At 41.9% G+C, this 21,557-nt stretch overlaps 1 protein-coding gene and 1 long non-coding RNA gene across 3 annotated transcripts in view; one reads left to right on the forward strand and one right to left on the reverse strand.

Annotated features, from left to right (window-relative positions):
• NKAIN2 (sodium/potassium transporting ATPase interacting 2) overlaps window positions 1–21,557 on the forward strand; it is an 819,309-nt gene that overhangs the window by 720,210 nt on the left and 77,542 nt on the right. The gene's annotated exons all lie outside the window — the stretch shown is intronic.
• Window positions 8,229–13,560, reverse strand: LOC123365748. Its single transcript, XR_006577738.1, has 4 exons — window positions 13,460–13,560; window positions 12,445–12,517; window positions 11,547–11,705; window positions 8,229–8,347 (listed from the first exon to the last, which is right to left on the reverse strand). It is a non-coding gene; the product is annotated as an uncharacterized LOC123365748 (long non-coding RNA).

Consider the following 21,557-nt stretch of genomic DNA (forward strand, 5'->3'; position numbering starts at 1 on the left):
CCTCCCGGCGACCGGCAGAGCGCCCCCCCCACGGCATGCTGCCATGCTTGGGGCGGCAAAATGTCTAGAGCCGCCCCTGAGTATGAGTTGCAGGAGAATGCTGATGCAAACCAAGGTGTCTTTTCTATTGATTAAATAAGAAAGTTGGGTGATGTAGAATGATGACACCACTGTATAGAAGGCAGTGGGGATGAGGGGAAGGGAGGAGTGAGTCTGCCATGCTGTAGTCAAGCATCAGGTGAAAAAAACCTCTTAGCTATAGAAGACAAATCCCATTTCTACATATATGTAGTGTAGAACGCAATCTAGGCACTGTCGGAAATACTCCTGTATTTGCAGAGAAATCGATGATTTAAGGACTTTTCCTTCTCTAGCTTCTATGATGCTTCAATTCTATTATTCTATACTAGAGAGGAATCGGAGATATTTTTTGGCATGAGTGTTTTGGAACTCTCACCTGATGCCAAGATTTCAACTGACAGGTAATAGTGAAAATGTCATTGTTCCACCCAAATAAAAAGAATGACCTTTCCATAAAAGCACAGGTAATCTGTTCTTAGCACATACTTTGAGAGGATGTCAGCCTACTCTCAATCATTTCCTCAGCAGATGATACCTACAAAGCCCACTGGAAATGGTTTGGCTAGACAGCACATTTGTGTGCTGCTGATATATTGTTTGGGCTTTCAAGATGTGCTCTTTAGCAGCACCATTCAGTTAAACTGCAGAACCATTTAGATATCACTGTTCTTCAATTCCCAACCTCTGTAAATTGATTGGCACAAAGGGATTCATATTTCCAAAGCCAATAAGGCAGATTCCTTTTTCCAGCAGACAGGATTTTTTTTTTATCTGCAACCTTGAGCACTGCTAACTTGACCTCCACTCAGTTCTAAATGTGGAAAAGGAAATGGTTACATGTTAATGAACACAGATTAATAATGGAGTGCCTGGCCTTTTTTTTTTTTTTGTGCAGGCTTTATGTGGTTCTGGAGCAGATGATTCCTGTGTGATTTGTCACTGCCAGAAAATGACATTTGACAATTCTTAGGGGCATTTAGCTATTGACAGTGTGGGTTGCTATACATGGGAGTCTTATATTGACATAGTAGAAATTTTTTTTCTTTAAATGCATTTACAGAGAGTAATGAAATGGTCACATCTGGACTCTTCCCCAGAGGTTCTAGTCAATAAAATATTAATAGCTGTCATTTCCAGCAACGGCAATATGACAGTAGCACAATGGAGGAGTCTCCAACATTCCCTGCACCCATAGGGCTCCCTAATTAATTAACCAGCTTCCTTCTTCCTTACCCACCCGTGAAGATCAGGGACAGTAAAACCTGTGGATAAGATGTGAATTAATAGGGAAATTGGTTTCTCTGTCTGTCACCTTGTACTTGTCACATATTTCTTCAGGAAGGTTTCTGTATTTGAGAAATCAAAGGCTCATATGATAAGTGATAGTAACTGTCCCTCAGTCCTCACTCGGACAAAACTACCATTGAAGCTAATGGGAGTTTAGCTCAAATAAGGACTGCTGAATTGGACCCTGTAATTATAGAGTAATACCTGCAGGAACCCCACATGCTGAAATTCAGTTTATACTATGCAGTCTTAACTTGTGCACTCAACATTTTGCCAGCTGTTTCAGGCTCCTAGTAAATACATGTACTGCGTATTCTAATGTCTCAGAGAGGATATGAGGAGGATGTCATGTTCTTGTTTCAAGTGATTCTGCACTCCCCTCTCTGCACAGCTAGTGGGTTTGTCCTAATAGTCACTTATGCATAAGAGGAAATCATTAGGTTTAATGAATCTCCAAATATCAGTCACTTTGTAAAAGACCATTGCATGCTTTTAGCAGTTAAAGGCCTCCAAACACTTACAAATAAGAGAGAATTTTTTAAGCAAACTGGACCCAGCATCAATAAATTATCATAGACTGATTACTAGACTTTTATCCAGTCAACGTTATAATCCCCCAGTGAACCGTTGTATTGTCAGTGTGTCTGCTTCAAAACATGTCTTCCCTAGAAAGCATTCCTTCATTCAGCTTTTGCTGCTGGAAGCAGGCAACAGCTTGAAGCTAGCAGCTGCTCCTGAACAAAGCAGGTAGAGATGCAAGAAAGGCTGCTGAATCCATAACAATAAGCACATCATGATATAATTACAGTAAATCTCCAGAGTGGCCCATGCGCACAGAATGCCATATGTTTTTGGTTGAGGAAGTGTGCAATACTGAAGGCATAGTTTAATATAGGAATGTTCCATAGTACTCCTGCTAGCATTAAACTGATTTTTTTATCCAGAAAATTAGCATATATACTTGTTGGCAGAACTGAAGATAATATTTGCAGGGTCAGCTAACTATGCTGGTAGATATAATTAATAATAATAAAAAAATCTGAAGGATATGAACAGGTAGAAGGAAGGTTTCTGTTTCTTTGCAGTGTAACTGTACATATTCTAATAGGCAGTACATCCATTTAACCTCTCTTTGATAAGGTGTTCTTTGAACAGTGCATGTAATAGCTGTTCCATTTTTAAAATGTCTTCATTTGACTTTGACCAGGTTAATAGGATTTACTGCTTCTGCAGCCTGCCCATACAAAACAGATTGTCAGAGTGGACAATATCTTCTGGTCTCTCAAGGATTAATAAACTGTAGTCTCTGTCCCTGCTTCCGGAAATGATTTATTCTCCAGAAGATTTAGACACAAACGGGTGTGTGTCTCATCTGAGCTGGCACTGCTTAGTAGCCACTTGCTATTTTCTCTATCAGCTGGTGATGTCTGCCCGTTTTTCAGATGACACACCCTGATTCTCCTTTAGAGAACTGTGCAGAAATTTTGCTGTAGCCAGATGCTGACTGTCTAAAATAGATCTCCCAGACAGGGGCAGCTCTAGCCATTTCGCGCCCCAAGCACGGCGGCATGCCGTGGGGGGCTCTCTGCCGGTCGCCAGTCCCGCAGCTCCGGTGGACCTCCCGCAGACGTGCCTGCGGAGGGTCCGCTGGTCCCGCGGTTCTGGTGGACCTCTCACAGGCGTGCCTGAGGATGCCCCACCGAACCCGCGGGATCAGTGGACCCTCCGCAGGGACGCCTGCGGGAGGTCCTCCGGAGCCACCTGCCGCCCTCCCAGCGACCGGCAGAGCGCCCCTCGCAGCATGCCGCCCCAAGCACGCGCTTGGCATGCTGGGGCCCGGAGCCGCCCCTGCTCCCAGATATATTTCAAAGATGGCACTGTACTCTTGCAAACATTTTCGGTTACAAACAGCCCAAATCAATTTGGTCTTCAGAAGCATTCATCTCTCAAATCATTGTTTTATGCTTTGTATGAACTTGGCTTTTATGTTCCAATGACTCTGTGTTCTGTAAAGAAGTTCCTGAAATCTTTGTGTGCCATAAGAAAAGTATTTGTTCCTTGGTTGCTAGCTATTTCTTGCCATGATTACTTCCTGCTGCAATGATCAGAATATAATGCTGCAGCAAAATTTGCACGGATTCAAATGGAGTAAAATGAACATGTATTATTGTTCTCTAAAGATGCAGATCCTAATTCCACTTATTAGCCAGATACCAAGTGAGTGGACGCGCGTGCGTGCGCATACACACACACACACACACACTTTATGATTTGTTAAGCTCCAAGCAAGAGTGGGCCCAAGTTGCTATCACAGGGGGAAGGGAACAGGGATTCTGATATAACTGCCATTTGACTGCTCCTGCCAAAAGAGGCGAGCACAGAAGCACATAATCCCAGGAACCACAGGGCCTCTAGTGGTCATTCTGAACCTCAGGTCAACCTGCATGAATGTGCTCTCCCTCATCCCAAACCCCACTCCCTTTATTTAATTCTACTATATTAAAATATGAGGAATACCTAATATCCTACCACAGCATATTGCAGTCTCCATCCTGAAGTGCTCCCTCTGGGCCAGATCTTCTGCTGGTGTGCACTTAAAACTGTCTTAATCCTTTTCAAAAAGTGACACTTTACAAGTATGTGACAGATGCTCACTCTTAGAAGGAGCAAGCTGGAGATGGCTGCTGGAATTTTCAAAATGTCCACATCATCACCTTGAGTATTTCCCCAGATGATTGCAATTCCAGACTAATGAAATGAGGCCTATCCATTGTCCATAAACTCAGTCATTTACTCATAGCACCTTAGATTTTTATCTAGATCACTTAGCTCTGATAGAAACTCACCAAAACTGGAGATGAGCCCAAACTAAAGCCCTTGAACAGAATGACCATACTGGGTCAGACCAATGGTCCACCTAGCCCAGTATCCTGTCTTCAAGGCCAGATGTTTCAGAGGGACTGGACAGAACAGGACAATTATTGAGTGATCCATCCCCAGTCATCCAGTCCCAGCTTCTGACAGTTGAAGGTTTAGGGACATCCAGAGCATGGGGTTGCCTCCTGACCATTTTAGCTCCTGATGGACATGTAATAATACAGCACATAATCAAACAATATAGTAAATAAGAATAATATAGTGTTTTTGCTTTAAAAGTGGTGATGTAGCACCTGATGTAAAAGGTTCTAGGGCACATTTAAGTAAATTTGTGGGTGAATTAATGTTTATGAAAATGAGGGATTTAATGGCAAGAACATGAATCAAATGAATTTCCCCATAGGGACTTTCCCCTTGATAATTGCTGTGTATTCTAATCCCCTGCTATTCTAGTCCTTGGGCTCTGATTGGGAAGACACCTGCTGAATTATACCAAGTTTGTGGGGGTTTCCCTTACAATATTAATTTTCATTGAGTTTTTCATAATTATAAACAAATGAAACTAACTTCAACCATACAAATTAGGGTCCAGAGTTCTGCTGATATACACCAGCTGCAAACTTGACTTGGTAAAATTATCATTATACACTAGAGAATTTGTTGACTGTATTTACTGTAATGTTTCCACAAATATTTATTGAACAGCACTGTGCTTTTCATGTGAGCCAGTTAGCAAACAGCAATGTGTTGTTTACTTACCTGGATTTAAAACACAGAACACAATGCAAAATTATTATAAAATACAGCTCCTAGAAGTAAACATGGATATCCTTGAACAATCTCTGCCTGCAATAGTACTAGAGATGTACTACATTTTTTTTTTGTTTCCTGACTGATAACTACACTAAAGCTATAGAGATAAGCAAGCTAAGGTGTGTCAGTGTCTTGCAATTTGGAATGTCGTGGTAATATTTTGTCATCTCTGACTCCATTATAATTACATATGTGACTAAGGCAGGTGACTGGAAGTGCAGTGGATGTACAGAGACAGATGGATTAGGACTGTTGTAATTGTAGTTTTACTTGATTATAATTTTAACAGGCTCCAGGTGATTTCTATTTTTACAGCGTCACTCATCTCAGTAAATCCCAGCGGGCCTGGAAACGGGGGAGAGACGCATTCTGATTTTTATATGAACCCGTTTGCATTGTGAGCACTTAGGAGAGTTCTGCTGTGAAAAAGCAATTAGCTTTTTTAGTCTAGGGTGCCATCTAGAATATTCAGGCTCATGTGTTTCATCATAAAATTGACCTTTTTAATTTTTTATGGCTGAGATTCTCCACTAAAAGAGTTAGCATAAAAAAAATACAGCCCTAGAGAAAATACTGAAGGCACGTGTAGAATTTATTAAAGGAGGTCTGGCCCTCAAGTGCTACAGATAGCAACTCTATCTGAATACAATAATACTGTGTGCTTAATTTTTAAATAATTGATGTCATTAAGTAACATAATAACACTAGTTATATATGAAACATAGGCAAGCAATGTGCAGTTCTGCATTTACAGTTTCTGTCACATTTTGCTCAGTGTAATTGCTTTCCTCTCTAGAAAACAGGTCTGCCTCTTGTTACCTTGAATGCCATTCTCATGTGCTAATCATCCTAATGTGTTAGGATTTTAACCATCCCGCCCCTCCAGCACACACACTCTCATACCCATATTACTAATACATTTTCCTAATAAAACTCCAGAGTATTTTTAAGAGAGAAAGACTGTCATGCAGGTTTATTTTGCTTCAGGACAGGTAAAGGGCTACATGAGACTTTTATGTCCAAGCTACCAGTTCAAATCCAGAAGGGGTAAAAATAATAGCTTTGGTACCCACCACCTTTCCCCTGCCCTCCTGACTATTATAGGCCCAAAGAGCTGTCAGAAAATCTTAGTGACACATGGAGTTGAGTGTACCTGTGGGTACCAGAGTGTCTGTGGCTGTGGACAACAAATGGTTGCAGTGTTATACCGATCCATCAATATATTTGCCCTGCAGCTCAGTGGTAATTTCCCTCAGGGAGTTGTGGAAGCCTCCTGTACCCCTCTGTCCTTGGGAGTGGACAGTCTGTCCCACACATTGAAGGCTGATAGCACCCTTATCTCTACTTGGAGGCAGTGATGAAGTGACTATGGTTCATGTCCCTGACATCACTCTTAGAATTGGTCTAATAACCACTGTTCTTCACCACCAGTCCCTTTTCCATAGCAGGTTATCTCTTTAGACAAATTGTGGAGAATAAGTGAAGAGTCAGAAGAAGGGAAAACATAAGCAGCAAAATGAGAAATAAAGAAAAGGGAAACAATTCATCCCTGAGCTTAATCAAGTTAAATGAATGTAGGTCTTCTTTCACCAGGGCTGAATTTGGCCCGGATCTTTGAGCTCAGTCCATCACCTGTTGAAGTCAGTGGAAAGAGTCCATTGACATCAATGGGCATTGATCAGACCCTTTGATTCTTGTCCTCACCTTCCAATAGCCTCTTTCTCCTCTGACCACTCACCAGAGCTCTGCTTGCCCCAAACAAGATGGCATTTTGAATTAGCTGTTTGAAAGCAGCATTATGTAGATCTTCTCTGCAGAATTAAACTGATGGTGCAAACAACCCTTACATTGGCCATTATATCCCTGTAACCTGAAGATAACCTAATTCTCATTCATTATTAACAAAGCAATCACAATACAGAAAAAAAGCCAAAGTATTTCAACATTGCAAGTGCAATTTTCCAAACCGAGTAATTTTAAATCTATATATAATATGGTCCATAAAGGTTCATTTGGCTTACTGCCTCACTCACGTAATAACAGTTTTACTTAAAAATGAATTAAAATGTAACCTCTGAGGTCTCAATAGAAATTACCTTGAGCTGATGTGCTGTAGAAAGTAAATATAGTATGTAAAGTAAAGGCCATTCTTTGTGCCATTCTATTGAGTATATTTAAATACAGATTCAACTTTTGCAGTAGGTATCTTAAATCACAGATATCCTACAAATGTATCTTTATATAGGAATTGATCTATCAGAACAGTCGGGGGTCCATATACTCTAGTATCCTATCCTCTGAGAGTGTTTCAGATTAAGGCATAATATAACCCAATCCCCATAATACACTTAATTGGGCAATATTATACTTTCATTTTGCTGATCACATCTGGGGATTAGTTTATGCTTTGAAATATGAGAATAGGTAGCTCTTGTTATTTTGTCCCAGCTAATTTAATTACAGTTGCTACTCTTATTCATGCAAATGAATAATTCTTTTAGATAAACTTATCAAATTTATTTAATATCCTGCAGGTTTATATTATATTTAAAAATATTTCCTTTGTCTTTTATACAGTTGTTTCCTCCACATCCTTTCTTTACTTTAAAACTCCTTCCCATCTCCAAGGTTCATAATCTTTGTGTAATATATCACCTTTCTTTTGTTCTCCCCTCTTCACCATGTCCACTCTGTCTTTAAGTTCTGTTGCATCTTCCTCTTGTTCCCTACCACCCCCACAGCGAAATCCCTGGTCTACCACTGGATTATCTCTTGCCTTTATTATGGGTAGTCTTTCTTCTGTCCAGGCTGTCTACCTTTCACCCCTCTAGTCCAAAATGCAGTTGCTAAAGTCATATTCCTCTCAAACCCTACTCTTTGAATCCCTTCATTGGCTTCATATTTCTTGCTGCATCCCATAGAAATTTCCTATTCTGACCCTAAAGGCCCTACAGACTCTTGACTGTATCTACTTCTCTGTACTCCTTATCTTTCCTTTGGCTTCCTGTGCTCTTCCCAATCCTTTTGCCTTGTGCCTCTTCATCTCCTTTTCCTGCTAAAGGTTTCATGACATCTGTTATGCTGTCTCTACCCATGGAACTGTCTCCTTTCCCTCACCCACTAAACACCCCTTCTGTGTTCCAAATCCCTCCTTAAAACTCACCTCTTCCCTTGTTCTTATCATAAATCCTCCTTCTCCCGGATGGTTGTCCTGTGCTTTCTCTAGAGTTTGTGTTTGTCCAGTCTTATTTAGGCTATAACCCCTTGGGGGCAGTGGATGTGCCTGTATCTGTGTGGTAAAACATAGAATGAATTCACTGCACTTTGTAAATGTTTTTAGGTAGTAGTGAGAGTACAGTTATTTGATTGATAAATCAATTTGGAGAAATACTTTCGATGATTAATGATTCTGTCATATCATCTAGGTCACATGCTAATTGTTTTCAAGGTTCTGACAAATATAACAGCAATTAATTATACTAGCCATAGCCTGCTTACTGCATATAGCTGAAACACAAGTTTTACTTTCATTTCAATGGCAAGGAGTTTCAAAGACAGTTTATTTACTTTCTTTCCACTCCCTGCCCATCAGCTGCAATAATAAGAAATGTTTATGTTGGGGATTTTGCTCATTAATAGTTTATTTAAGTTTAAGCTCCTTCAATCCACACTGCAGAGAAAAGAACACTGGCAAACATGGAACTTTTTCCAAGCAGACAACAGAAGAAAGTATCATACTTACAAAACTAATTTTCATCTAAGTATGGTAGATTGCAGCTCCCGGAGGCAAAGTCCTTGATATCAGAAAACCAATTTCTGGCAGATTGAAGGGGTTATTCCCCTTTGGTTTTCCGACATCAGACAGGAGATAGGAATGGAAGACCCTCTCTCAGGGGGCTGGAGACGTCACAAAAAACAGATGGGACCTGACAGGCTCTTTCCAGAAGATGGAGTCTTTGAAGCAGGAAGCAGGGATGCCTGAGTGACTACTGAGAAGGCACCTGCTTTTAAACTGGGAGAGTCAAGGACTCTGCTGACAGCAGGCAGCATTCACTCACATGCTACCAACTGTTGTGTTTATTATAGGACGGTGATTAACCCTATACAACACCAGTTACCTCAACTTAATTCTGAGAAGAATTTTTTGTGTTGTTGGTTTGGTTTTGCAGTTCTCTAGCTCTAGGGACTTTGTTGTGTAAAGAAATATCCTTTGGTCAGCTCCAGGGCATATTATATCATCATTTACGTATCATCTGAAAGGTACTGCAAACTTCGCATCTACCCACTCATTCCTGCTTCTTTCAACCCCTTTAAAGCTAGGGACTGGAAGACTATTAAAAAAGAAATAAGGTTTGCAAAATGCTTGAAATGTAAGTAGTTAAGGCCCAGCTCATGGCTACCTCTGAAATTCTAATCTCATATCTTGAAAAACTAATTGAGTGTGCACAAACCGCCACACACCGTGTCTGTGGGAACTCAGTGCAATTTGTATCTCTCTTGGCCACCCCGAGGTGTTAATTGTGTGGGGTGGGATGCTTACAAGCATGTACTGCTCCTTACCATCTGCAGGGCACATGCATGCTTTTAAGCAATGTGGAGAATATTTTGTACAGGGAGGAAGGAAATACTCATGTGAAAAGGAAGAAGAGGCACAGCTGGTTTTTGTGTGCACTGTATGTACAACTCATTCATATACAGTGGTATTATGGGTAAGCAGATAACAGAGCACTACAAACCAAAGCTTAGCACTATTGTAGAATGTTTCAAGAATGAGGAGGCAAGGTGAACTGTAGCTGGGTATGTGGCAGAGCTAAAACGACTAACAGAATAATGCTCATTTGGAAATGTCCAAAAGGACATGCTGTGGGACAGATTTGCTTGTGGTATTAATAATAAGAGGATTCAAAGACTATTGCTGTCAGAGGGGAACTTAACCTGGCCCAAAGCAGTAGAAATTAGCAACTGCAATGGAATCAGCAGTGAAAAACTTACAAGATTTCCATTTAGAATGCAGGGACAATCAAACTGATTTTAAAAGGGAAGAAAGAGAATCTGGAGAACTACAGCCTCACCTCAGTCCCTGGAAAAATCATGGAACAGGGCCTCAAGGAATCCATTTTGAAGCACTTGGAGGAGAGGAAGGTGATCAAGAACAGTCAACCAAGAGCAAGTGATGCCTGACCAACCTGATTGCCTTCTATGATGAGATAATTGGCTCTGTAGATATGGGGAAAGCAGTGGACGTGATATATCTTGACTTTAACAAAGCTTTTGATATGGTCTCCCACAGTATTCTTGCCAGCAAGTTAAAAAAGGATGGATTGGATGATTGGACTATAAGATGGATAAAAGCTGGCTAGATTGTCAGGCTCAACACATAGTGATCAATGGCTCCATGTCTAGTTGGCAGCCGGTATCAAGCGGAGGGTCCCACAGGTCGGTGCTGGGGCCGGTTTTGTTCAACATCTTCATTAATGATCTGGATGATGGGATGGATTGCACCCTCAGCAAATTCGTGGGTGACACTAAACTGGGGGAAGAGTTAGATACGCTGGAGGGTAGGGATAAGGTCCAGAGTGACCTACACAACTTGGAGGATTGGGCCAAAAGAAATCTGATGAAGTTCAACAAGGACAAGTGCAGAGTCCTGCACTTAGGATAGAAGAATCCCATGCACTGCTACAGCCTGGGGACTGACTGGCTAGAGCGGCTCTGCAGAAAAGGACCCGGGGATTACAGTGGACGAGAAGCTGGATACGAGTCAACAGTGTGCCTCAGTGTTTCCACACATGAAAACTTTGGCTCAGCACTATGGACTTAAAAAAAAGGATGAAGGGATATCACCAACTTCAGATACACCAGCAGACCCCAGCACAAGCACCCCTTCACCTATGGGAATGGCCATGATTCCTCATACATATGGACTTTGCCAGCCCATATATGGCAAAAATGTTTCTAATCAGAGTGGATGCACATTCAAAATGGTTAGAAGTGCATGTAATGACTCTACCACCTCCACTGCTACCTGTGAAGAGCTCTGATGGACATTTGTCCAGCATGGACTGCCATCAATACTTATTGCAGACAGTGGACCAAATTTTACAAGCATCCAGTTTAAAGTATTTCTGAGAAAAAAATGGGATTAAATTTATTCAAATTTTCTCCTATCATCAACTTTTCAATGGCTTAGCAGAGAATGCTGTGAGAATTTCTGAAGAGAGGATGAAGATGATGATTAATTGGAGCTTGGAAAAGAAGTTGTCTCAATTTATTTTGAAATACAGAAGCACTCTTTAAACTACAATGTGCGTGACCCCAACCCAGCTGTTGACAGGAAGGAAGGTGAGGGACACATTTGGACTTAATCTATCCCAGCACAGAGTCGTAATGTGTTACCGAAACAAGCTTTTCAAAAACAGTGCCAAGAACATTATGCTTAAGACAGAGGCCCGAGGGATTTAGTGTATCCTAAAAGTTTCAGTACTCACCAGCCAATGTGTATTCCATGCACAATCCTAGAGCAATCTCCACCCTTGTCTTTTAAAGTCTGTTTAAGTGATGGTCGAGTCACAAGATGACATCAGAATCATGTCTGCTTGTGGAGTGATGTACCAGCAGCAGCGCCTTTCTCCTTGGATGATGACCATCTGCAGGAGCCAAGGCCAGGAAAGGATTCAGTTTTGCCAGGAATGCCTAAGGTGGGAATATCTATAGAACTGCTGGATCAGGAGACTGGGGGAAATGGGTCTCTACCCCTGGAGGCAGCCTCTGGTTATCTTGAAGACTACATCTTAGGAGAAGGAGAAGGATGTAATAAAATGGTCATCAAGGAGATAACTGGGTTACTTAGAGTATTATGGGTTGGGGCCATGCTCCAACCCTCCCTTATTTCTGGTTTAGTTGGTGTGCCTTCTCTGTTTGTTAATGTGTTGAATAAAGCAGCATGTTCCCAGGCCGCAGTACTGTACATAAAGTGTGTTTCTTGTGCACTGAGAGGTTCCTTTTACAAAAGCTTTAAGCTGCCTTTGTATCCTACCTGGGCTGCACCGGGGACTGAAGTAGCCCTCAATATAACTTAGACAGCTGTAGAAGTAAATTATGGCAGCCTCCCAGGGTTTGCCATATGGGCCACAGCACTCCCAGAATTACTGCAACATAGCAGGTGGTAGCCCCACCTTGGGTACACCCGTACAACTACAGGTATGGCCAGAATACCCATGGGCTTGCAAGGGGGTCCTTGGAAAGCAGCCTTATGGCTGCCTTCTGCAGTGCCTGCATCAGGGAACCCTACCCCAGCTTGCTTGAGGGATTTTAGAGCCATTTTATGCTGCTCTAGCTGGCCCTTTAATCCAGCGTAAAGGGCCAATGTAGGGATGAGGATCTCACCCTTGGTCTCTGTTCCTGACTTTGCTTCTGACTATATGATCTTGGATGAGTCACTTAACCAGTTTATGCCCATCTGTAAAAGATGATATAATATCACTTACCTATCTCACAGGAGTATTGTGAAAATTAATTGTCTACAAACAGCTTTGAGATCTTCCAGTAAAAGGCACTGTACCACACCAGGGCTAAGTACAATTATTATTTACTGTAATATCAGTAACATGAGTAACATATGCTCAGATATCTAATACCTTCTGCCACCAAAACCCAAGTGGCTTAAATTAACTTTAAGTAAACAACACATTAAAATCTGCCAAAACAACAGTATGCGAACATGGATTCCTGATGCACACTCTGGGACACTCACATTCAGTGTGTCCTGCCGTCCCACACAAGTCACGTGGCAAAGGAAGATATGCATGTGTACATGAAGTTTTAATGAATCATTCTTTAGACATCTACTATCAATTTCTTTTTATGCACTTCATTCATCACTTTTAAAAATTAGACCAATTCAGTAACATAATTTGAATGTATAATTGAATTTGCTAGTTACTCTCAGGCTTTACAAGTTAATCAAATGACATAGTCTTAAGTAAATTTTCAGTGCTTGGTACAGACTATGCAGGTGGCCAATCAGCCCATTAGGAACAGAAAACTCTTATACATCATGCTCATTCAGGTATCTTACTGATTAAACTTGTTCTCTTTACAAATAATAGAATAAATGCTTTTTTCCTTCCAAGATAAAAATTAATAACACAAGGCTATGAGGAAGGCTGAATAAAGTGTAATTCCAGTTAGAAGATTGGAAATGACAAGTAAATGAAAAATGCTAAGTGAGGTGGAAGAGAAATGTGTAATTGAGCAGCACCGGAACCATATGTCAGATGCCTTCATAGAAAGCGACAGAAAAAAGAAAATCTTAGCTGCAGCTCTATAAAAACACCAAAGTGAGTGCTTCTCTCTCTCTCTCTCTTATCTTGATGTAGTGGACTCATCAGGGAGATCTTACCTGATCTAACATTTGACAAGTTAGTATCTGCGTTGATGTGTTCCGACATCCAGTCAGTCTTCCTCTTCTTTCTTGCCAGGGCTAGAAAGCCATTCAAATTAAGCTACAACAAGATAACAAAAGTAAATTAGGCTGAGACTACATAAATCTTCTGTTAGAATGATTTAAATATGTTGGAAGGTTGGCTGTTTAAAGGCGTGATATGTTTGAATTGTTGCTTCTCTCAGATTTCTAGGCTTTGTGTCAGATATGATTACAAAAGCCTGGTAAGCAATAATAGATGTGTGTCATGCCCTGAATGGAATCAAAGAGAAGGTTAGCTTTTCTTGCAAACACAAATGGAACACAAAGATCTTAAAACTCATACCGTTCAATTATGTATATGTCTATGGAACCTTTTCAAAGGGGTTGCTTGGCGTGCCATTTCATTAATAAATCTCCACATGGCTTTTAATCTGGCTCAGATTATAATTGAAGTTAATAGACCCAGTTAATCTCTGGTATAATTCCATTGATTCCAGAGGCGTTACACCAGTGATTAATTTGGCCCAGTACATTTTATTAATCTCAGTCTAGTTTCTTGTGTGGCCCAATTTGCAAATCCCCCTCAGGAGAGTTGTGTGAAAGAAGCTTCTGCAGTATATGCCTATCATACTTTTAGAACCAGATCCTCAATGGGAGTTAGACACCTAAATACCTTTGAAGATCTGGGCCTGAGCTCTTAATGGTGTCAGCCTCTGACTTTCATTAACATTACAAATCCCCAGTTCAGCTGAAAACATTAAACACTTTAGATTCATCCCAACTTATGCTTTTTTCCCTTTCTCCATCTCTTGCATAGTATCCACCAGCTCATACGAACAAACACAACAGCAAACTGGTAGGAATTTACTTTTTAACGTGTTGTTGGCGTAAGAGAACCAAATATGACTGCTTTTTAACTGTTTTTGTTCCCACAGATCCTGCAAAGTGCTGAGCACTACTGAAGTCAGTGGCTGCTGAGGGGTGCTCGGCATCCCACAATGGTGCTCAAATCCTCAGAGCAGTGCTCAGCACCTTGCAAGATCCAGCCCGAGTGGCCTGATTAACATTAGATCATATTGGAGTTGGTGAAAAGAATCCCACTGACTGCAATACCAATTGGAGCAGTCCCTAAATAAGTAATCACGGTGCAGCACAGGACTGAAAGCTCTATTACAATGCATTGGCTTTGCTTCCTCTACTGTGAGACCTGGTCTACGCTCCAGCATGGCTATGTGATTGTTCCTTACCCCTGAATGTAGGATGACCACCTTTTCAAAAGGCAAAAGTGGGGCACGTGCAAGAGTCCCACCCCTCTCCATGGCCCCACCCTTGCCCCTCCTCTTCCCCCTGAGGCCCTGGCCCCAGCAAGGCTGGAAGCCAGAGATGGGCTCTGGCAAGAGCTGCCCAGGGAGCTGGGCCACTGTGGGGAGCCCTGGACCCTCCACCTACCGTGGGTGAGAAGTCAGGGTGCCCGAGAGCAGTCCCCAACCCATGTCCCCGCATCCTGGGGTATGCTGCCCAGGGAAGGTGGAGGGTCTGAGGCTCCCCACAGCAGTCCGGGCTCCCTGGGCAGCTCTTGCCAGAGCCCGTGGCTCTTGCCAGGGCCTGGCTCTGGCTTCTGACTGGGTCAGGGGGCGGGGCCTCAGGGGAGAGGAGAAGCAGGGGGCGGGGCCATGTAGCAGGAGAGGGCTATGGGCCACCTCAGCCCTCCCCACCAGGAATGGGCTGGTGCCACCCCTGAGCCTCAGGCAACTGCAGAACGGCACCACAGGGAATCGGGACAAATGCTGTCCTGGCATCATGAGCCAGGGACTGGGACTTGAACTTTCCATTTCAGGACAGTCCCACCTAGTTCAGATCAGAGCAGTGCCAGCAAAAGCCAGAGTGCAGGCACAGTTCTACTAGCAGAAAAGTCCTTTGGACTGTGTAGTTTATGTAGGGTGACCAGATGAGATGAAGAAAATATCGGGAAACATTGGGAGGATATCCGCCGGCGGGGCAACAACAACAAAAAAAAGAGTGCTGCCATCCGGTCGGGACACGGGACAACCACCCAAATATCGCGATGGTCCCAATTTTATCGGGATGTCTGGTCACCCTAAGTTTATGTCATTTGGGGAACTGGTATGAGCTATACCAGGAAAAGAACTCTAGAAGCTGTGCCTCCGCGAGGGGCATTTGCTGGTGTTGCCCTACCAGAATATCTATACTGGCAAACCCCCTCTGATGTAGACAAGGCCTCAGTGTTCGGTACTATAGATAATTGTATCCATTTTGACTCCCTCCTTAAGACTCACCTGTTCTGTGAAGCCTACTTAAACAACCCTGCTAACTGTGGCTAGATAAGTGATCATCCCTCTTCCCCTTCCTTCTTTTCTTACTTCCTTACTGTGGTTAACCCCCATATTCCTGTCAATTCTCCCCTCCTCTTTAGCCAATTAAAAACAGCAAAAAAACCAACACCACAGCTTGTAACTAACAAAACTGGGCCAACCATTACCATGTTCATTAGATTGCATGTTATATCCCTTCCCAGGGCCGGCTTTATGACCCACGGGGCTCAATTAGAATACTCAGCGGCGGAGCATCTGCTCCGGGTTTTCCTCAGCACCAAAGGACCCCCCGCCACTGAAATGCTACCGAAGACCCCCGGAGCGGACCCCCCCCACTGCCGAAATGCCGCCGAAGTCCCAGGGGCGGCTCTAGGGATTTTGCCGCCCCAAGCACGGCAGGGTCCGCTGGTCCCGCAGCTTCGGCGTGCCTGCGGGAGGTCCTCCAAAGCCACGTGACCAGCGGACCCTCCACAGGCAAGCCGCCGGAGGCAGCCTGCCTGCCGCCCTCGCGGCGCTGGCAGAGCGCCCCCCGCGGCTTGCCACCCCAAGCACGCACTTGGCGTGCTGGGGCCTGGAGCCACCCCTACGAAGACCCTCGGAGCGGGGCTCCCTTAGGCGCGGGGCCCGATTCCGGGGAATAGGGTGAATCGGCTTAAAGCCGGCCCTGTACCTTCCCCCAACCTGCCAGATCCCTGGGTCAGATGCTGTATCATTATCTGCCTTGTGCAGTACCCTGCACAATGGGGCCCTAATCCTCACTGTGGTCATAGGATGATATCATAATAAAAATTATATCAGTAATAATCATAGCTGGTCTTCTCGGGCATATGTGCTGTCCTTTTCTTTGACTATTCTATTTAAATCATAATAATCATGATGGACCTGGGACAAAGTAACTGAAAATTAATATAGTGTCCCTGACTGTGTTAAGTAAGTGTATTTCACTACATTGAAGGAAGGAGCACATTAGCAAATCAATGTACTGTTAATTATGTGTGTGTATGTATCTTTCTCTCTATATACTGAATATATATTTTATAATTAAGATAGTGGTCTCTTTTGATTCACTGGATGCTACCATACTGAAACATATTATAATTCTGTATTCCTCTTTTTCCATTAAGCAATTAAAAAGAAAGATTACATTTTAATTCCTTTGTTTATTTAATAGCTATTTCAAAATCTTTCAGAATAATTAGTGCTCCTGGTACTATTGATTTCACATAGCCCACTATAGAAGGAACAGACTTAAATAGATCTATTTATATTTTTCCAGTTCATTGACAGTGAAAACCTAAGAAAGATGGTGATAATTGTATCTTTAAATGCCAGTCTGCAAGAGAGTGAAGGCATTGGCTGTATGAAAACCATTTTAATTCTCCATGCATATGAGGGCATCTGAAACAGTACTTTGTGTCGGAGCTTCAGTTAACAAGATTCAGAAAATAACAAGAATTTTTTAAAAGATCTAAAATATACATCTCAGTCTACATTTTTTAAATGGAATTACACTTTTAAAAGTGTGTCTGATCAGACTCTTACTTTCAGAGAACTGGCACATTTCCAGATTTGGACTTGAAGATTTATTGTACTTCCACCCTCTTTTCTACTGCCAAGCACTGTCTGCTTTCAGCAATTAATACAAATGTTATGGCTTTTGATTTGCATCACTGCAACACATGAACTCAATTACTTTTCATCTGTAGCTTTGAAATGGGATAAACCTCTTTGCGATGAAGTTTCGTATTGCACTGGTAGGAATTGCTGGACCGTGAACTCTCACCATTAGAGTCAGCCAAGAAGAGCGCCTTCCTTTTGTTTTAGTTTAATGTGATTCCACTCACTGATATGTTCCACTGTGGCAGGAGGTCATAGAGGCAAATACCATAACTGGATTTTAAAATATCTTGTTAATTTTCTGACCAATAACATACATAGTTTTGCATGCTAAAATAGGAGTAAGCAAGTTTCATGCTTCAGGGCATAAGATGATCACCACAGGGGGTCAAGAATGAATTTTCTTTCTATATACAGAAGGGCATTATTTGTATACCTCTAAGGTATTGAGTATTGGCTGCTGCTGGCGGCAGGATAAGAAGCTGGGATTCCAATCAGGACGGTAGAAAGTTATTTACAAGATACCTCTTTTCACAGTTTCTGGTCTAAAAGAAAAACAAAGACAAAGGGAAATGACAAAGAGTAAGGGAAAAAGAAAGGGCCAGACCATCAGTTGTTTCTCAGGAGTGCTCAAATGGTGCTGAGTTAAAAAAGGAAAAGCAAAAGGTATCTTATGTGTGCACGAACACACACACACACACAGAATCCTAGGCTGTCTGGTTGCTGAGCCAGTTCCCGGTATAAATCAGAGCAATGTATCTGCACACAGAGTTCAGGAGTCCTGAGCAAAGTTCCAATTTGGCAGTAAGTCTGGGTGCTCCTGGTCGTCTTCGGCACCAGTGAACTTTCCCCAACAAACCCTATGGTGCCCTCTTCTGCCGCTCTCTGCAAAACCACACAGAGCGACAACCTCCCCACTTAACTAGCTACAGCCTCCCCCCTTATTCCCAATGCAAAGTCACAAACCCTAGTACTCACAGCCCCATGAAGCTTTGGGCAAGAGTAATACTAGGTCCAGCTCCAATCTGTCCTCATCAGGCGATTCCTCCCTGGCACAGGGCTCCTCCTGGCTCCTGTCCTGAGGTGTCCCCAATCGGCCACTCTGTCCCTCCCAGGCTTCAGGCAGGTTTTTGTTCTGCTTCACTCTGTGATAGCCTGTTTGCTGCAGCCCTTCTGTCTGGAGCTCCAGACGCACACCCTCTTGCTCGTCCCTTTCCCTCTCTGCTCCCCCTTCCACCAAAAAGCACTTCCTCCTTTTGGAACAATCAGTATTTCCCCCCTCAAAAGAAAGATATAAAGGGGCCATGCTCTCTAAACCCCAAAGGGGTTACAATAGTAAGGTCAGCGGCAGTGCTTCCACATTGCTCTACCGATGTACCTCAACCCTAGACTAGCAGGACCCCCTTTAGGATTAACCAGCTATTTAGTCACCATGTCCCTTTAGCTTCTCTACTGATACTGCCAATAAGATTACCAATTATAGTGCCAATTGTAATGGTGATTTTTGAGATGTAGTTTTGTAATTACAATCCACTGGGAACCTGAGACCACCAGAACAAGAAGGTCTGGTTTCAGGAGTTCTAAGCACCCACAACTCCTGCTGAAAATCAGGCCCTGAGTTTTGGTGACATCCTTCCTTGGAAACAGTGCTTGTTAACCAGGAGGATTTATTTATTTCCTCTCTTGTCAAGTGGCCATGCTAAGGAAACTTGGTGACGGTGTAGGAAAAATGGATTTTTGTACATGTGGGGTCTTATAATAGTTGAAGCACAAATGGTCTCTCTAGCCCTGGGATGCGTTTTACCAGTTCCACATCATAGTTAGTAGTAGTTGTTTGAAAAATATTTGCAGTTCAGTTGAAGATTTAATGACTCCTGTTGATTGTGGCTCCCATAACATTGTTTTGGCTGATGAAAAGTTCAGTTTAGTATTGTAGAGCGATATGATGTAGTACCATTAACAGCAAAGGAGCTGGCCCTTGCTTTCTTATAAAGGCTGTGGTGTACATCTCATTAGCATGGCTGTCAATTGCAAGTTTCTGTCTCTTACTAAAGGACTGGGGAACTCTTGTAGCCATACCATGATATACAGGCATCATTTTACCTCTTTCAGTTGTATGACAATATTCTTAATGACTCACTAAGCCATTCTAGTCAGAGAAGTTGCAGGCTGGCTTTCTTGTTGAATAGGTAAATGCTTGTGTACATAGGAATTGTAAACACAGTGCAGGACTGATCCTGTAAGCAAAGGGTCCTTTAAGATGACTACACTGACTTGGGAAGAAGAACTAGAACACTAATAATAATTATGTGACACTTAAAACAAGATAATTTCTCAAGAACGTGTATTCATAATGACTGAGTTATGCAAGTCAGTCCTGCATATAGCCTCTATTCAAGTAACATAAGGCTGCAAACATAATGCCTGATTCTGCAGTTCTTACTCATGGGAGTAAATGAAACTACTGTCATAAGGAAGGACTAAGACTGAGCCCAACCATTATATAGCTTGTCTAAATTGGGATAGCAGGGTCAAACAGGCTAAGTAAGACTCATTCCCAGGGAATTCAGACTTTCAATTCCACACAAATTTCAAAATCCCCAGCTTGCTAGACAGGTCTTAATGTCCAAGAAAGTGTGAATAGGAGCCCAACTGTGAAAACATTTTTATCATAGGTTGGAGCTGACATTTATAACAGCAGTAAAGCAATTGTTGGGGTTTAATAGCATGATGCATTCTCAGTTACAGTTATACGCACACATCAACCAATGATATGATAGTCTCTTCTGTCAGCCAGTATCATCCAATCTAGGATAGCAGGCAAGAGACAATGATGTGTCATCTTGTCACAGGTCAAAATAATCCTGTGAAAGTGAGAGCATCACACAGTTTGTCAAGTATACTTAATTGAGTTAAAGATGCCAAACCACTGATCAAATGCCCAGGGTATCACAGTGACAAAATAAGTAACAATAGATGGCAGCATGGATTACAGAGAGACTTAAATGATAGGTAAATAATCTGAATTACGAGCTTGTAAATACATCAGGGGATTCTGGCAGTGTTATAATAAAGCACAAGTGTATCGTCCACCTCATTTAAAATGGCATCACAACATCCACTTGTGTTCATAGCCTTGTTCAAAGCTTTCCTAGTTTTGTATTTGTTATGATATATAAATTAAATTACAGATTCAAAATGAGACTTTTTGTTTGAGGTTTTTAACAGTTTGAATACATGTGGTGGATGGTACCATTTTTTTGATTTACAACTGGGATGTTTTACTGCTTTTTTTTTGTAGTTCTTGTTTTTTAATGAGACACATAACACACAATAGTTGATCTTGTATTAACTGCATTTTTCAGATTTGGGAAGTGTTTTTATGATTTTTAAATCTCTCTGTGACTGATTCTGTTCTCTTACTCACCTTGAGTAGTCCCCTACTCCTTGAGTAGATCCAATGAGGGGTTAGTCTCTATGAGTTTTAAAGAAAATCCACTTTAAATTTGTACCTCAGGTGCTTTGTGAGACCTGAGGCCAAAGCACATGCAACACTGGTGCCCCCACGCCCACCCCCCTCCTCCAAAAGGCTTTCAGTGAAATGCAGAGATGATATATAAATAGGGCTGTTGATTAATCATGGTTAACTCACGCAATTAACTCAAAAAATTAATCATAATTTTAAAAATTAATCGCGCATAATCACTATTTTAATTGCACTGTTTAACAATAGAATGCCAGTTGACATTTATTAAATATGTTGTATGTTTTTCTACATTTTCACATATATTGTATACTATGCTGTAATTGAAATCAAAGTGTATATTATTTTTAATACAAATACTCGTACTGTAAAAATGATAAATAAATGAAATAGTATTTTTCAATTCACTTCATACAAGTACTGTAGTGCAATCTCTTTGTTGTGAAAGTGCAATTTACAAATGTAGATTTTTTTTGTTACACAACTGCACTCAAAAACAAAACAATGTAAAACTTCAGAGCCTACAAGTCCACTCAGTCCTACTTCGTGTTCAGCCAATCACTAAGATAAACAAATTTGTTTACATTTACAGGAGATAACGCTGCCCTCTTCTTATTTACAATGTCACCAGAAAGTGAGA

This window comes from Mauremys mutica, chromosome 3, assembly GCF_020497125.1.
Source record: "Mauremys mutica isolate MM-2020 ecotype Southern chromosome 3, ASM2049712v1, whole genome shotgun sequence".
NCBI classification, from domain to species: Eukaryota; Metazoa; Chordata; order Testudines; family Geoemydidae; genus Mauremys; species Mauremys mutica.